Source organism: Oratosquilla oratoria, chromosome 12 (assembly GCF_046742065.1).
Source record: "Oratosquilla oratoria isolate Oo_2021 chromosome 12, ASM4674206v1, whole genome shotgun sequence".
NCBI lineage: Eukaryota > Metazoa > Arthropoda > Malacostraca > Stomatopoda > Squillidae > Oratosquilla > Oratosquilla oratoria.
In genome coordinates this window covers 53,987,883-53,994,042 of record NC_134788.1, presented here as the reverse complement: position 1 = coordinate 53,994,042, position 6,160 = coordinate 53,987,883, and positions in this window count along the sequence as shown.

Below are 6,160 nucleotides of genomic sequence, written 5' to 3'. Positions count from 1 at the left end.
AACAAGAACAGCACATGTTTTAGTACAACTGAGGTCCGTTGTTTCGTCTATTATGACCGAGAACTTGTACATGCGAAGCTTCTTTAGTAGATCTTCATTCATCACATTTGCCATCGCTTTCATGATCTCGGTACATTTGGTCTTGTGCATGTTGATTCCCTGGGCTATTGCAGAATCCGGAAACATTATTTTCATTAAGTCCACTAGATGATCCACGAGAGAAAAGGGGAGATTATGCTCTGCGATGAAAGCCATCAGCAGAGCAACAACAACCGCAACACCAGCACCAACCTAAAATTAATTTGATTTGTTATTTTGGATATATAGTTATGTATATTGTGAAGCGGCCCTGCTGTGGATGTGCCGTGTCTCGTCACGCTGCATCGGACCCATGTGGTGGGCGGGATACGGGTGTGGCCCTTTGTCCGCAGCAACAAGCTCAGATGAGAGGAGGGATGTGGATGTGTGTGTAGGGGGGAGGGAGGATGGGAAATGTCTCTGTTTTAGCTACCTCCCATGGATGGGGGATGAAGCCAAGGTATGTAGATAGATAGAATTATATATATATATATATATATATATATATATATATGTATATGTATATGTATATATATATATGTATGTATGTATATATTTATATATATATATGTATATATATATATGTATATATTTATATATATATACATATATATATATAATCTTTATCATACATAGATTCAACAATTAACAAATAATGAAATGTGGAATAATCCATAAAGCCACCGAAGAATATCCAAGAGAAGGTGAAGGTTCTACATCAGCCCGGCGATATGGTCTGGCTGCATAATCCACAGAGAAAGCCTGACAAGTCACCGAAACTCCAGTCTGACTGGGAAGGACCATATAAAGTGACGGAAGTGATATCCGCAGTGAATTACCGACTAGAAATGCCTGGCAGAAAACGGGCAAGTAAAGTAGTGCATGTCGATCGGTTATGGAAACACCCAGGCGAGGGAGAATTTACCTGGGGTGAACGTGATGTAGATTCTTGAGACAGTGACAGTGGTAGTTGTTGTGATGATGGTGATCATAGTCCTAGTGTTGAATGTGAAAGTGATGGTGACAATGAAAGTGACGAAGGTGTAGCACATGAAGACTCGGAGAAAGAAAGTGAAGATGGAGTAGAGAGAGACCAGAGACCTGGTCGACCTCTCAGAAATAGGAAGTTACCAGCGTGGTTAACGAACTATGTGATTGACATTTGATGTTATTAATGTGTTAGGATATGCCATTTGATGTTATTTGATATTTGGATATGTCATTGTATGTGATTAAGTGTTCTTAGTATATGTAATGTTTTCCAAATGTAGAAGTGATGTTTTATTTCTTTTATACAGAATGTTTTGTTTTGTTCTTTTGTAAGTTTGTAGGTGAAAGCTGACGGGTCGTCAAGCTTTGTAGAGGGGGATAATGTGGCGAAATTGCATGTATGAATGTTGCATAGTGTGCCTGGATGGTTGGTATGCGTGTAAGTGATGCGTGATGTCGGAGAGTCGAAGCATAAGCAAGGGGGTATGTAGCGAGGGTATGCATGGGGGGACGCCTGCCATACCTCGCATAGAGTAAGCTTAGCATTGGTGTTGAAAACACGTGTAAAATCCTCATGTTCGCTAAGCAGAATAAACAAGAGAAGACTGAACTCCTGCCTTTCCCTGATCCGGAAAATTGTAGGCGTGAACTTGTCTTTAACTCGTGATTCCATGATCATGGCCCATGTGCAAGAGAAAAAGGTGAGTTAATGTACATGCGAATACGTAACATATATATCTATATATATATATATATATATATATATATATATATATATATATATAATTTATATATATATATATATATATATATATATATATATGTGTGTGTGTGTGTGTGTGTGTGTGTATGTGTGTGTGTGCGTGAGTAATGATAAATTGGCAATTTGACCGGTCCATCAAGATGGCCTTGAACAAAGCCCATCGATCTTGCTGTATTTACTATTTTTATATGTATCAATAAAAATACATCGATGACTTTATCTAAATAAAAACTAAAATTACATAATTCGTTATTTCATCAACATGAATTTTAGGAAATATTTCCAAGTTAGAAAAGTAGATTTTTCTTAATTCAAGATATTTGAAATATTGATCCTAATTATACAGCTACTGATCGCGTGTGACTTCACTTGGTGGTAGTACTAAATCATCTATTTTGTCAGTATTAAATCTACTGTGCCTTCCAAGCATTACAACTGTTTTTGGCTCAAATTTCTTTAAACGACAGATGAAGAAGATGAAGTGCTAAAATATGTATCTTAGAGTGTCGCCATCAGCTACATAATAACGGTTTGGGGGAACGCTTTTTCTCTCTGCTGAAATAATTAGTAATAACTAGAGACCTTGACGGGGGTGGGGGTGGTGTTTACATGCCGAAGTGAGGTGCGCAGCGCATAAGAATGAACGTTCTTATATCGTCAGTAAGCGGTTTCCTTCAGTCGTCTGCATTACGCGCTTGAAACCCATGAGTCGACATCGAATAAAGCTCTCCGGAATTTATCTCTATATTATTTTTTATATGAAATATTTACTTGATTTTTGCATTTGTACAGAGCTCAATGAAACGGACTGGATTAACAGAAAAGAAGGCTTATGACGTCAAGTCGTCGATTAAGATCTTCCCACCCGCGAAGACGTCCCTCTTTCATTCTTCTGGAACGATTACTTTAAAATGGTGTTTTTCGTTTTCTTCGTTCACCTCCCTTTCTACAGTCAGCCTAGAATTGAATGCCCCCCCCCCCCAAAAAAAATGTGGTCGTGGGATTTTCTTTCATTATCTGTTTCTTTCCTTCTCTATTTCTTGTCCCTCAAATTCCCTGGTCCAAGGTATGTGGTTCCCATTCTCTAAGACGCACGAACGCACGCATTCAGTAACGTCACTGAGATTTTCCCAACTCACGATCTCGTACTGTAAATCTCAACCAGTTAATATCACCACTTGAATATGTTGTCGTCGCCATGTAAAAATCCCAATCAATATTTGGTAATACATGCTAATTTAATGCAAGATGAATTAGCATAATCAGGAGCAAGTTCATAATAGTCGATCGCTGCGACAAATACCAATCAAATTCTGACTATTTTTGTTAGAGTTTAGTATTATATTTAAAATAGAAACACGAGGAAAATGTTGAAAAAAATACATAATTGTTATTATGTACTGCAAATTAGCAGACAAAGTCTTTATAATAAGTTTATAAATATCAAAACATTGTTTTATTTCATTATTCTAATTGTGTAAAATGAAACCAAAAACGAACCAATGTGAAAAAATGTATCACAAAGAAATTACAACAGTCTCTTTCGTCTAGGCTTCGTTCCAGCAACGTCATCTATAATTTCCAGATATTTCAGCAACTACGTTACTTATTGGCAAGAAAAATGCGATACAATGTGGACAGATTAGAATAAATGGAAGTTATTGTCAATCATGAATTTGCCTTTACTCCTAGTGCTCACTATTTCTTTGTACATGTCTTTGAACGATGAAAATTCTTGAGCGAATTTTATTCCTTCTTCCTTAAAGAACCTAATTTTGCAAATTAATCGACAAAAGTAATTATAAAGATACCAAGTATCAAGATGATATAATGTTAATCATCATAATTCGCTAACACGATAGCAAATGTACTCATATCTCCAACCTCGATTTGAATAACGACAATTTCGTGATGGTTCGTCCCCAAAGCCTATATAGGAAAGATGGGAAAGCTTCTATCTTTTACTAATAAGAAAACGTCATCCATCCAGCGTGAATGCGCGCCATCTATCGACAGAGCCGCAAACTATAAAACGGAAGTGCGTAGCGCGGCTTTCAAATCATACTTAACTTGTATTATATATAGTGTTTATGGAAATTTTAAAACCGATCCTTTCGCTAAAATAATCAACATCTCGAAAAAGTTTTACTTTCTCTTTATAAAATAATGAGTAGTAATTTTATGACTTTTGCATGCAAACAAGACTATTTAATATATGCTTTACACACATGATCATATTTATAAAATCAAAAGTTGGTAAAATAATTCTGCACAATGCATCATTCATTACTAAATATTTGAAATTGAGTAAACAGTTAAAATTTAAAAGGTTATTTTAGTTATATTTATCTAAATATTTCTGTAATATCATGTTTTTCTTCTTTGTGCTTGTGCTTATGTTTGAACTTTGTATACTTATTCAAGTATCTGTACACAAATTATACAAACAAGGATAGTAAAAGTTTGGTATACATGAGATTCTTTTATTTGCAACAAAGCAATACTGTCTTGTAAAGAACATATACCAAACAAACTAAAAGAAATAATAATATGAAACAAAAATAAACAAAGAAGCAGACATAACATGCATATTAAGCAAAAATAAAGCAAAAGATGTTAACAGAACAAAGGAAAACCCCAAAAGCAAACAAACAAAAATATATACATATGTAGCAAGACAGGTACTGTATTGTAAAAAACATAGACAAAAATAAAAGGATGAACATGCAAGAAATAAGTCACAAAATCAAACAAACAAGATTTGCAATCATACATAAAATAATTTTGCAGAGGATAAAAACATAACTTCTTTGATCATATTACATGGAAATCACACATTTTAGAGAAAATAGGTAAAATAATGCAACCATATGCTAGTTTTTTATATGAAATTATGCATTTGAGCAAAAACCGTCCTTGTTTGAGATTTGGTCGCCTATGAGTGAGTCGGACGGCATTCGTAGCTGCGGTTGGTAATTTTGCAGAGGATAAAAACGTAATTTCTTTGATCAAATGACATGGAAATCACACATTTTTAAGAAAATAAGTCAAATAATGCAACCATATGCTAGTTTTTTTTTTTTTTTATATATACAAAATCGTGCATTTGAGTATAAACCGTCCTTGTTCGGCGTTGGTCGGCTATTAGTGAGTCGGACGGCATTCGTAGCTGTGGTTGGTAATTTTGCAGAGGATAAATGCGTAAATTTTCTTTGATCAAATTGAATGAAAATCACACATTTTAAAGAAAATAGGTCAAATAATGTAACCATATGCTAATTTTTATATAAAATTATGCATTTGAGCAAAAGCCGTCATTGTTTGGGTTTGGTCGGCGTTGGTCGACTTAGGTAATTTTGCAGACGATAAAAACGTAACTTCTCTTTGATCAAATTACATGAAAATCACACATTTAAAAAGAAAATTGGTCAAATAATGCAACCACATGCTAATTTCTATATAAAATTATGCATTTGAGCAAAAGCCGTCATTATTTGGGTTTGGTCGGCGTTGGTCGACGTTTAGTGAGACCGTAAAAGAACAAGCATAACACAGAGAAATCATTCAACAAAAACCGTTAAATTTTAAAACTACCAAAGAAGCAGTCACAACCTACCAAAAAAAAAAAAAAGAAAAAAAAAAGAAGAAGAAACATACATGCGATTCAACTTTTTTTTTTGCTGTGTATTTGGCCATTTATTCAAAATTAAGGTAAAAGTTTATAACTTTACCACATAAGCTAAGAACATGACATAACTATATCAAAGTTGCTGTGCCTGCCTGGGACTGCCATAAAGATATGGTATGAATTTGACATGATCAATTCATATTTCTAGATATTTGTAAGGTATTCATCTATAATTTTCATTTCCAAGCTAAGTGACACTGCACTGAGTCTGACATAAAGATAAAGAAGATTTTAACTATGTTCTATTTTATTCCTCCATTTTCTGTTAAAGTTTCCATGTATTGTGTATGTTGAATCTCTTACCTTTCTCTATCTTTAGGAAAAACTTGAAGTATTAGATGGGGAAAGGCATTTTTTCTTTTTGCACACCACACCAGTGCTGTCGCTATTCTACACTGAGCAATTCTACACGTTTTCTATTTAAAAAGTTAGAGAAAACTAGACTTTAACGAGTAACTTTGGTAAAAAAAATATATTTATATCCAATTTCCTTTAAAATAGAAAATAACACTTGGTTAATTAATTTTTAAAGTTTTAATGACAATACGAAATAAAATTTACAATTTATTTATAGAACTATCTGCAAACTGCCAAATGAGCTTCCTTGGGTTTGAATTTTATACACCCCCCTTCTGCCTTCA